Genomic DNA, 12397 nt, shown 5'->3' on the forward strand with positions numbered 1-12397 from the left:
CAGCACTTGATACAGAAATGTTCAAAATTTCAGCAATTTGCAAAAGATCTTTCTTACGAAATGCATTAAATTGCTGTATAGTAGGTTTGGAAATAAACGCTCCGATATCTGGCTCCATACTGACTAATGCTCTTTACGTTTTTACCAACAAGATAAACTATATATATATTTTTTTTTTACCCACTGAAACAGTTAAATCACGGTCCTTTTTAGACATTCGTTAAGAATTTGTTCAAAATAACAAAAAAAAAAAAAAAACGGACGAGCCCCCATTTGTTACGAATGACTAACTAAAAGGTCTACTCAAAGACCTAATAAAAGTAACCCGTAACAATTAACAGGGATCCCTCTAGGAAAGATCCCTGGGGTCCCCGCTCTCATCCCCGTTAATCTCAACCACCACACAGGAATTAAAGAGTAGATAATAAATTTATTCAATTAGATAAACAAAAGAAACATCATAACTTCAGGAGGGGCAATATGCCAAAGTAAATTACAATAAACAAAACTAATTTTATATTCAAACTAACCTGAAAATCAAATAACAAATAAAACACAAATGCTTACCTCCCTGCCAACATAAACAGGAGAAAACAAACATAACAAACAGGCAGCCACCTCCCTACCAAGCGCCACTTAAACATGGAGGGGGAGCGAAACACCGGACATAAAGCAATATAACAATCAAGCCACTATTTGAGTGAATGGTTGACAACAAATGTCTACAACAGTGATCTATCGCTAACACGGATCACACCGCAAGATCAACTATAAAAACGCCAGGAGAGCGGGGAGCCAACGTTTCCTTCCGCCGGGTGGCTTAAATACTGCCGCGATCCTTCCAGTCACCAACCAGCTCAGTCCCAATCAGCGACACCTACAATCAATTAAAGAGACAGCGGGAGAGAGAGAGAGAGAGAGACAGGGAGACACAGACAGGAAGATAACCTACACACACGCTGCGGATTACCCTGGCAACATGCGAATCTATTCGTAACACTCTGGATAATGTTAAATGAAGCATCATTACTTCAAACGAGTTATACTTGAAACCTGGCCTCTGAGAAATCCTGAAAACATTGTTATAAATTGAAGCTATGCATCTCGTCACCACGGTAAGCAGGGAGGGGACCAGAGCATATTACAGTGTCTGACATCATGCTTGCAACTTCATACACCTCTTTAATTTTATTTTTAGTGATCTCTGACTGGCGAAGTCGAACATCATTAGCGCCGGCATGAATAACAATATTACTGTATTTACGTTTAGCATTAGCCAGCACTTTTAAATTTGCCAAGCTGTCACGCACTCTGACTCCCGGTAAACATTTGACTATGGTGGCTGGTGTCTCTAGAAAGTGATAGTAAGATAAAGATTCTAGAGAAAAAAAAAACAGCTACATGGAGCTCTGATCAGCTACAGCAAGGGCAGCAGACCAACAGGAAGTGTACAAAAATTTCCAAAAGTTTGTACATTGTAACATTGGTGCTGAAACCCGGAAGGAAGGAGGGACACTCTGCCAAAGATTCACCGCTGTGGTGAATCCGCGGTGCCATCGATCATGGCGGAGCAGTCTGCCGCCGTGGACACTCGAGGCGGTCGGCTGGAGTGAGTTGCTGGGGGGACGGACAAGCTCGCTGCCGGCTGCCCAGTATGTGGAGGGATGTTTTTTTTTATTTATGCGAGTTTGAAAATCTTAGCATCTGCAAAGTTGGGAGGTGTATTTTTGAGCCATCGTGACAGTGATTACATCATCTGGTAAGTTATAATATCAGTTAGCCTAAGTAAAATAATCAGAGAAGCATTATAATTCTTTGCTGCCTCTGTCACGGTCTACACATCTTTGCATTCATTCATGTTTGTTTTGTCTGTATCCTTGTCACATGTTGGCAGTGCTTGTTGCTGGGGCAATGCTGATCAGCTGATAAGCTAATCAACTCAGTACACCTGAAACTCACCAGGACTGCTATTTATGTGGAGTGTTTGCTCTTGTCTTTTGTCAGATCGTTTGGTGTTCTCACCTGCTGTTTTTCTGTTCCATCCAGTTGGCTCTCCGGCTTCTTGTGTTATGTTTTGTTTCTATTTGCCGTTCTCTCTCTGGATTTCCCGGACATTTGCATCAGCAGTCATCGGCCAGCCCATTTCAGTCTCCTCACTGCCAAGGTCTGCTCATCCATCTTAGACCCACAATTCTGACCATCCTATCTATTTACTCTCTGCCTTCATTCAATGAACTGTCTACTGCATTTGCTGCTTGATTCAGAAATTATTTCCTGACATAACGTTCTGACCAAGATGAATCCAGCGACTGCTTCAGAGTTGAGAGAAATTATTTCTAGCAACAATGATAAAATGGAAAGACAAGAAGAGTAGATCTTTGCCATCGGACGTGCAGTCCAGACATTGGTAGCGCAGGTATTCAATTCAAGTTTTTGTAGAGCGCTTTTTACAAAACAAATCGTTACAAAGCAACTTTACAGAAAATTATGTTTCTACAATATTTAGTAGTAGCTAGTAGTTTGTGCACATTTGACAGGATTTTAGAAAAAAAAAATATTATTATAATAATAATAATAATAATAATAATACAAGACGTAGTCAGCTAGACGATGAACTATCAATATTATTAATTAAGTTATTATATGATTCAGTCACCCATTTAGCAATAATTGTTAGTTCTGTTTGTTGATTCAGGGTTAGCATCATCTGAGGTCCTCTGAGGGTCAGCATCATCTCTTCTCAGGTGTTCTGGATCCAGATTGGAGCTTGTGTAAATCGTAGTTACATAGAATAACATAGCAAAACATAGAAACAAAATACAGACATCATTAGCATAGCTGCTGATCCAACAAAGTAAAATTAGTTTAACCCAAGCTAATGAATAAAAATGCACCTTTAATCAGATGCAACTACACTCACAATTTAAAAGATACATTATTCGAATGCTTGGCGAAAGAGATGTTTTTAATCTAGATTTAAACAGAGAGAGTGTGTCTGAACCCCGAACATTATCAGGAAGGCTATTCCAGAGTTTGGGAGCCAAATTTGAGAAAGCTCTACCTCCTTTAGTGGACTTTGCTATCCTAGGAACTACCAAAAGTCCAGCGTTTTGTGACCTTAGGGTGCGTGATGGGTTGTAACGTGGTAGAAGGCTAGTTAGGTATGCAGGAGCTAAACCATTTAGGGCCTTATAAGTAAGTAATGATAATTTGTAACTGATACGGAACTTAATAGGTAGCCAGTGCAGAGACTGTAAAATTGGGGTAATATGATCATATTTTCTTGACCTCGTAAGGACTCTAGCTGCTGCATTTTGGACTACCTGTAGCTTGTTTATTGACGAAGCAGGACAACCACCTAGAAGTGCATTACAATAGTCCAGTCTAGAGGTCATGAATGCATGAACTAGCTTTTCTGCATCAGAAACACATAACATGTTTTGTAGCTTGGCAATGTTTCTAAGATGGAAGAATGCAGTTTTTGTAACATTGGAAATATGATTTTCAAAAGACCAATTGCTGTCTAATATAACGCACAGATTTCTGACTGTAGAGGAAGTAACAGTACATCCGTCTAGTTGCAGATTGTAATCTACAAGATTCTGTGTAGTGTTTTTTGGTCCAATAATTAGTATCTCTGTCTTATCCGAATTTAATCGGAGAAAATTATTTGTCATCCAATCTTTTTACATTTTTAACACGTTCTGTTAGCTTAGATAATTGGGAAGTTTCATCTGGTCTCGTTGAGATATATAGCTGAGTATCATCAGCTTAACAGTGGAAGCTAATTCTGTATTTTCTAATAATATTACCAAGGGGCAACATGTATATTGAAAATAGAAGGGGACCTAGGACGGATCCTTGTGGCACTCTAAATTTTACTTATGATAAATGAGATGACTCCCCATTTAAGTAAACAAAATGGTAGCGATCGGACAGGTAGGATCTAAACCATCTTAGAGCCTGCCCTTGAATACCTGTATAGTTTTGTAATCGATCTATGAGTATGTCATGATCTATGGTGTCGAACGCAGCACTAAGATCAAGTAAGACTAGAAATGAGATGCAGCCTTGATCTGAAGCAAGGAGCAGGTCATTTGTAATTTTAACAAGTGCAGTTTCTGTGCTATGGTGGGGCCTAAAACCTGACTGAAATTCTTCATACAGATCATTTTTATGCAGGAAGGTGCTCAATTGAGCAGACACAACTTTTTCTAAAATTTTAGGCATAAATGGAAGATTTGAAATAGGCCTATAATTTGCCAGTACACTAGGATCTAGTTTTGGTTTCTTAATAAGAGGCTTGATAAACGCCAGCTTGAAAGGGTTTTGGGGGGATAACGACGAGTTAATGATATTGAGAAGTGGTTCTTCGGCTACAGGTAACAGCTCTTTCAGTAATTTAGTGGGTTCAGGATCTAATAAACATGTTGTTGGTTTAGTAGGTATCCAGGTTAACTTCCCAGCTGCAGCAGATTAAGACTGAGGCTGCAGTGTCTCCCACTGTGCCACTGTTCCTTCCATTACAGAACACGCCATTTGTCATCTAAAGCTGCATCTACCAACATTCAGGTGAGCCACATTTATGTAGATAATTTTTGGCTAATTGCTCTGTTTTTTGCTCCCCAGCCATTAGCATTTCCTAGAGAGCAATCTAAAGTGGCGTTGTTGGTCATGCTCTTGTCTGGTCGAGCGGGACTTTAGGGAATGGCAGTGTGGGAAAATAAGTATCCATGTTGCTTGTCATTTCAAGCATTTTCTGATGAACTCAAAGTGTTAGACTGTGCATTCGTGAAGCGGCTTGCATGCTGGCGGATCTGAAGCAAGGAAGTCATTCTGTCACAATGTAAGGGAAACTGGTCAGTTTAGCTCAAAGGGAATCATTTAAGATTTTAAAGGGAATTTGAACAGAATCACTGTTTCATGGCTGATCACTGAGATGCCCTGCGATTTACTGAATGAGCCGTTTAACATCAAATCTGCGCAGGATATTAATATCCAAAGTATAGTGAAAACACTATCAATTAGAACAGTAACAAGATCGGCAGTTTAAGACATTAACTTGTAAGCACAAAACACAAGATACTTCTCTTTTCAATATGAATAAGGCTTTATTAGATAAATCTAACATATAAACGAATCTAGCACATAAACGCACGCACTCACACATTCACACAAGCAGGAAGATCGAAAGTTATGGAAAGATGAGTTTAAGAGAATGGAAATGTGGAATCCCAAGTTTACAGCAATACGTGAAATTGCATAGACATGAACAACCATCAATCACTTAATTAACCCTCGCATTGAGTTCCTCAATGAGGTTAAAATTATATTAAATTCACCAGTACAAATGTCTGAAGGTACATTGCCTGTGTTCCCGTTGTTGTCGTTGAAAGGTGTTTTTCCCGATGTTGCTGATTGGCTGGAAGTTCAGTAGTCGCTGAAGTGACGTCTTGGGAAGCCCGTGGTTGGGCGTTGGCTGAAGACGGGGTTGTGTGGCTGGTTGAAGTTGAACGGGCACTCGAGGTCAGACGTCGGAGACTCGACGTTACAAAACTTAACTCCGAACACTAAACTCTCAAACGGAAAAGAAAAGAAGTAAAGTTTGACGAGACTAGGTGGTGTTTCTTCTCATTGTGGCTAAGTAGCAGCAGGTGCAGCCCACACAATTCTGCGTCTTCAGCCAACGCCCAACCATGGGTTTCCCAAGACGTCACTTAAACGACTACTGAACTTCCAGCCAATCAGCGACATCGGGAAACGACAACTTTTCACAGGAGACACATGTAGTACCTCCAGACATTTGTACTGGTGTATCTAATATAATTTTAACCTCATTGATGAACTCAATGCGAGGTTTAATTAAGTGATTGATGGTTATTGATCAAATACTTATTTTATGCAACAACAAAAAAGGAAATTAATAATTTAAAAATTATACAATTATATTTTCCTTTTTTTTTTTTTTTTTTTTTTTTAAGATTCTCTCTCTCACAGTGGAGGAGTACCTACAATGAAAATTACAGATCTCTCCATTTTTCGTAAGTGGGAAAACGGCAGTGTATTGAATACTTATTTGCCCCACTGTATATAAAAATCATGTTGTATCATATGAATATTCATAAGAAAATTAATGTATAATAAAATGTATTTATTTGAGGTTATAGCTTTTAAGAGTATGATGATTTAAAACACACAATGAACATGTTGCATCCTTATGTAACAATGGATTATATATAGTTATAATGTATTATAAATCACATATCTTGCCATGTTACTTATGTTACTTTACATTTAAGCAGCAAAGACATAAATATCACTCAAGGTCGAACTCTGAGACACGGCATTAAGCAAAACGTAACTCAGAACATAAAACTCTCAATGGAAAAGAAAATAAAGTAAAAGAATAGAAGTAAAGTTTGACGAGACTGGGTGGCGTTTCTTCTCATCGGGGCTAAATAGCAGTGGGTGTGCGGGTCAAAGCATGCTGGAACAACGCTCAAAGAACAAGAAATATAATGACAAAAAGCATGGCTAAAAGATAAAAAGCTAAGAGCAAAAGCTAAGAGCTAAAAGGTAAAGCTAAGAGATAAATTTGATGGTGTCCTGAGTATTTTAACTGGGCTGTGGGACACCTCCCAAATGGTGTCTTAACCAATTAGATTTTGTCTTTGCTCAGGGCATTGCATATTTCTCCACATGTTTCAACCATGCTTCTTTTGTGAATGGTAACCAGAGGAGAGGCTGATGGGCCGATGACCCCTAGCAGATGGAAGAAGGCCTTCCACACATGGGAGATAAATTGAGGGCTCCCGGTCAAAGACTATATCTTCGGGTATTCCAAAATTCCTAAAGACGTGGGTGAACAGTTGTTCCACAGTTTCGAGGGCTGTTGGTAACCCAGGAGTTAACTTGCAGGCTTTTAAGAAACAATCCACTGCCACTTTGATGCATGTGTTACCATCAGATTCAGGTAGGTCAGTTACAAAATCAACTCCTATATGTGACCAGGGCCGAAGAGGAATTGGTAGGGGTATGAGCTTGCCCACTGGAAGGTGATGAGGCATTGATGACATGGCACAGATTGAGCAACTGTGGATATGATGGTTGACATCACGGGACATACTGTGGCACCAGTACTGAACTTGGAGGGGCAAGAGGGTCCATTGGCTGCCTGGATGTCCAGAGCCGGTATATTATGCACTGAGCCCAGCGGAGCAGGTTCGGCCTGAGTGGCAGCTCTGATGTCTTTGTCGATATTCCAGAGGATGGGACTCACTATGGGGGCTGGAGAGAGAATTGGTCCGTGATTTGATGGGTTGTCGAGAGAACGGAGGCAGGACAGGACATCAGCCTTACAGTTTCTGTTTCCTGGGTGGTAGGTAATGATGAAATTAAACCGGGTGAAAAATAGAGCCCAGCAGGCCTGTGTAACAGTTGGTAAACCATGGCCTCAGAATTTGCACTGTGGGTGGAGTTTGTGTGTGTCTCGCATCAGCACTGATTGTTTCATGTGGGCGTCTACGTTAATTGTTCATCTACACCAGCTGTTACTCATTACCCGATCCCTAATTATTGCCTTACTGTATTGTCTTTCATCTTGTGTTTGTCAGAGCATTGTTTGCAGTCCCCCGTGTTAATGCCTGGTCTCTCGTTCCTGTTCTCTGTGTTCTTCTTGTTGTTGGATCATCTTTGTCTTTGGAATCCCATCCACTCCTCACCTCCCACGGATTGTACCTTTCACCCCTCGTCTCGTTCATCTCAGTTCCTGTGTCACACTCTCCTGCTGCCATTCCTAACCGCCACTTCTTGGATCACCATCTGACATTGTTACTCCCTGGATCGCCATCATACTTTGCCTCATCCACCGGTTATCCTGGTTTATGTTACTTGTGTGTTTGACTGAGTTATTAAATATCCATTTACTTGCACTTGCTTCCTCACCATCTTTCACCATTACAGCTTGCCAAGGATTGAGTCTCTTGGAAAGGTCCAGTTCTAGGGCCAGTTTTATGGCCATCAACTCCTTGTTACCGAAATTTTAGTGTCTTGGAATAATATGCGAAAGGCTGAAGGCATGGAGGCTCACCGAAGGGTCCACTGAACGACATCTCTTAGAAAACATTTATTAGAGCTGGATGTGTTTATGACTCATTATTATGATGAATCTGTTATGTTCTACTTTTAGAATATGCATGTTTTAATGAGTACTGCTAACACTAATTTAGCAAATACATTCCTTATAAGCTTTCCATTGAAAAACAGCAATCTGTCGTGAATTTGTTGAGGCTTAGACTTTTAGAATTATTATTTATATATATATATATATATATATATATATATAGTGTGTAAAGATTAATTGTGTCTCGTTTTTATTTAATCTATTCATAAACAATCACACATGCAAACAAAGAGTGTTCATTCCTGATATATTGAGCCCTATAATGCACCCAATGCAATGCGACGCAAGGCACAGCGCAAGGTGCTTGCTAGTTTCAGTCCGGCAGTCCATTTTCCCATCCAGCGCCACGTCGTTTAATTAGAAAATGCATATGTGGTCATTTTTGCACCCATGGACATGCTGGTCTAAAAAACAGGTGTGTTCAGGCGCATTTCTGGCGCAATGCTTTTTATTAAGTCTTAAGTCTGGCACAATGTTTTTTATTTGTTATTTAAAGAGCGGGTTAGTTTAGGAAGGTCCACAACGCATGTGCAAGATGCTTATTAAACACAGGGACGCACAGCAGCACACAAACATGCCAAATATAAAAAATTAAACCATTGCGATGCATAATAATTTTTTGTAGATTAATTAAATTCCGCCCTGTAAATAGCAAATCCGTCATGGGACAAGCACAACTGGCTCTTAAAGGGAATGGAAGATGAGACTCTGATTGTTTTATTGCACGTTGCACCCAAAAAACACTCATCACTCATTAAGAGAATAAGGACAACTCGTTTAGACCATGCACCCGGTGGCGCCAACCGTTTTTCCGTCGTTAAAATAGCAAAAGTGGATTTGGACATGCCCTGAGTGCACCTGAGCCGTGCGCTTTACACAGTTTGCATTTAGATCATTAAAATATGTCCCATTGAGTCCTTGCTCCACCATGACAGAACGAACTGGAAAACATGAAGACTCTTAGAAAGAAGAGTTTGCATCGTCAACCAGCCTCCACTATCTCCAGCCCCCACTACCAACAAGACAAGTCACCTTTATTTATACAGCGCTTTAAACAAAATACATTGTCAAAACAACTGAACAACATTCATTAGGAAAACAGTGTTTCAATAATGCAAAATGACAGTTAAAGGCAATTCATCATTGAATTCATTGATGTAATCTCTGTTCAGTTTAAATAGTGTCTGTGCATTTATTTGCAATCAAGTCAACAATATCGATGTAGATGAAGTGACCCCAACTAAGCAAGCCAAATGATTGGCAGCGGCAAGGAATCGAAACCCCATCGGTGACAAAATGGAGAAAAAAACCTTGGGAGAAACCAGGCTCAGTGGGGGGGGGGGGGGGCAGTTCTTCTCTGACCAGACGAAATCAGCTGTTCAATTCCAAGTCAGATTGTGCAGAGGAATCATCTGTTTCTTGTGGACTTGTCCTGGTGGTCATCTGAGACAAGGTCTTTACAAGGGAACTGTATCTTGGGCTCTAGATTTCCTGGTCTCTGCTGTCTTTCAGGGCTGTAGAGGTCCTTTCAAGGTGCCGAACCACCATCTGGTCTGGATACGTACTGGTTCCGGGTGACTGAAGTGACCCTCTGATATGGATACAGACTGGATCTGGTGGCTACGGTGACCTCGGAATGAGACCGAAACAGACTAATATTAGCATAGATGCCATTCTTTAAATGATGCAGCAAGTTCATTGAGTGTTATGGGAAGTGTTCCCAGTTCCAGTTTACCTAATTAATGGATTAATGCATATTAGTATGTTATGTGTAAGCCAGGTTAAAGAGATGGGTCTTTAATCTAGATTTAAACTGCAAGTGTTCTGCCTCCCGAACAATGTTATGTAGGTTATTCCAGAGTTAAGGCGCCAAATAGGAAAAGGATCTGCCGCCCGCAGTTGATTTTAATATTCTAGGTATTATCAAATTGAGTTTTGAGAACGCAGCAGACGTGGAGGATTATAATGTAACAGGAGATCATTCAAATACTAAGGTGCTTAAACATTCAGGGCTTTAGAAGTAATAAACAATATTTTAAAATCTATATGATGTTTGATAGGGAGCCAGTGCAGTGTTGACAGGACCGGGCTAATATGGTAATACTTCCTGGTTCTAGTAATAACTCTTCCTACTGCATTTTGGACTAGCTGTAATTTGTTTACTAAGCAGCAGAACAACCACCCAATAAAGCATTACAATTGCTTGAGGTCATACAAACAAACCTTGAGGTCATAAATGTATGGATAAACATTTCTGCATTTGACATTGAGAGCATAGGCCGTAATTTAGATATATTTTTTGAGATGGAAAAATGCAGTTTTAGAAATGCTAGAAACCTGGCTTTCTAAGGAAAGATTGCTATCAAATAGCACACCTAGGATCTTAACTGATAACGAAGAATTGACAGAGCAGCTATCAAGTCTTAGACAGTGCACTGTAAAAAATGTACTGTAGAATTTACAGGATTTTACTGGCAAAAAAGTTGCCAATAAAATCCTGTAAAAATGATGTTAATTGCTGTAAAATGATTACAGGACATTACTGCAAAGCAAATTGCAGTTAATTGCTGTATGTGAAATACAGTAGTTTGTAGTATTTTTTACAGTAACATTGAATTTTACAAGTAGTTTATTTTACAGCAATATTTTGTAAATTCACTAAAGTACAGTATTTACCTGGCAAAAAAGTTGCCAATAAAGTCCTGTAAATATATTTTACAGCATTTTGTTGTAATTTCATTAAATTACAGTATTTAACTGGCAACAAAAGTTGCCAATAAAATCATGTAAATACCCCTAAATACAATATGATGTTGTAATATTTTTTAACAATGAAACTGCTTTAAAGAATAATTTTAACAGTAAACTATAAAATACTGATATAAATGCATTATCATGAGCTCTATCTTAATACATTTACAAATGAATGAAAACCAAGTCAATGATGATGCAAATAAGTATTTATTAAAACTGGCAGAAACACATTGTAAGGCTTTTACTGGTCAAATAAAATTTTTCAGTCTTTCAACAGTTAAATCTTATCATAAAAATAGCATAGCATCACAAATAACTGTTTAAAAAAAGCCATATTCAGAGTAGAGCATTAACTTTCTATAAAAATAAAGGTCAATCAACATAATTTGTATAATTTTTTTAAACATTTAAAAATGTAAAAAATATATGTTTTAAAGAAAAGGATTCAAATAAAATGCTGGAATCAACATTAAATCACAAATTCTGTTGTTTGAGCTTATGTTCTATTAAATTAAGAATATTCCTGCAAAAGACAATTTAATAAATACATACTGAAAGTCCATCAACTTTATGAGATGAGCACACACATGAGGGTTGTCCCTCTTCTGAGACTTTTCCACTTGTTTTGCCTCTATGTGTCCGTCTTGTATCCAGGGAGTGTAGTGATTCCAAGAAAACATCTGCACATAAAAACAAGCAAAAGCATCAGGATAAAGTTAAGTATCAAATGAAACTAGCTCAATAAAATAAATGTCCAAATGCCACTTATACAATACAATCAGCATCTACCAGTACTTAAAAGGTTACTCCACCCCAAAATGAAAATCTTGCCATTAATCACTTACCTCCATGTCGTTCCAAACCCATAAAAGCTTTGTTCGTCTTCAGAACACAATTTAAGATATTCTGAATGCAACTGAGAAGATTGTGACTGTCCCATAGACTCTCCAGTAAATACCAATATCAAGGCCCAGAAAAGTATGAAAGACATCATCAGAATAGTCCATCAGTGGTTCAACAGTAACGTTATGAAGCGACGACAATACTTTTTGTATGCAAAGAAAACAAAAATAACGATTTATTCAACAATTCGCCTCCTCTGCGTCAGTGTAGTGCCATTTTTGGAGAGTATCTGTTGGGCACACACTACATAGCCTGTTCTGTGTCAGCTGGGTCACATGGACACGCTTTTTATGTTTATTTACGCTTTGATTTGAACTAAAACTGCTATGATAATGACTTTGTTGAATAAAGTTGTTCTTTTTGTTTTCTTTGCATAAAAAAAATATTCTTGTAGCTTTGAAAAATTACAGTTGAACCACTGATGGCAGATGGACTATTCTGACAATGCTTTTCATACTTTTCTGGGCTTAGACATTGTTAATTGTTAACAGTTAACAGTGATGAATGACTACATTTCATTTTGAATAAGTAACCTTTTTCGCAAATGAAATTACTTAA

At 38.7% G+C, this 12397-nt stretch overlaps 1 long non-coding RNA gene across 3 annotated transcripts; it reads left to right on the forward strand.

Annotated features, from left to right (window-relative positions):
• Positions 1-2013: 2013 nt before the first annotated feature.
• LOC127977427 (uncharacterized) lies at positions 2014-7931 on the forward strand. 3 transcript variants are annotated; one of them, XR_008158181.1, is made up of 5 exons: positions 2014-2164; positions 4443-4572; positions 7012-7191; positions 7266-7378; positions 7614-7931. It is a non-coding gene; the product is annotated as an uncharacterized LOC127977427 (long non-coding RNA). The 3 variants fall into 3 exon arrangements; XR_008158182.1 differs by having other exon boundaries at positions 4446-4572; positions 7266-7382; XR_008158180.1 differs by having other exon boundaries at positions 4446-4572.
• The last annotated feature ends 4466 nt before the right edge of the window (positions 7932-12397 follow it).

The sequence above is a fragment of the Carassius gibelio genome, chromosome B18 (genome assembly GCF_023724105.1).
Source record: "Carassius gibelio isolate Cgi1373 ecotype wild population from Czech Republic chromosome B18, carGib1.2-hapl.c, whole genome shotgun sequence".
NCBI lineage: Eukaryota > Metazoa > Chordata > Actinopteri > Cypriniformes > Cyprinidae > Carassius > Carassius gibelio.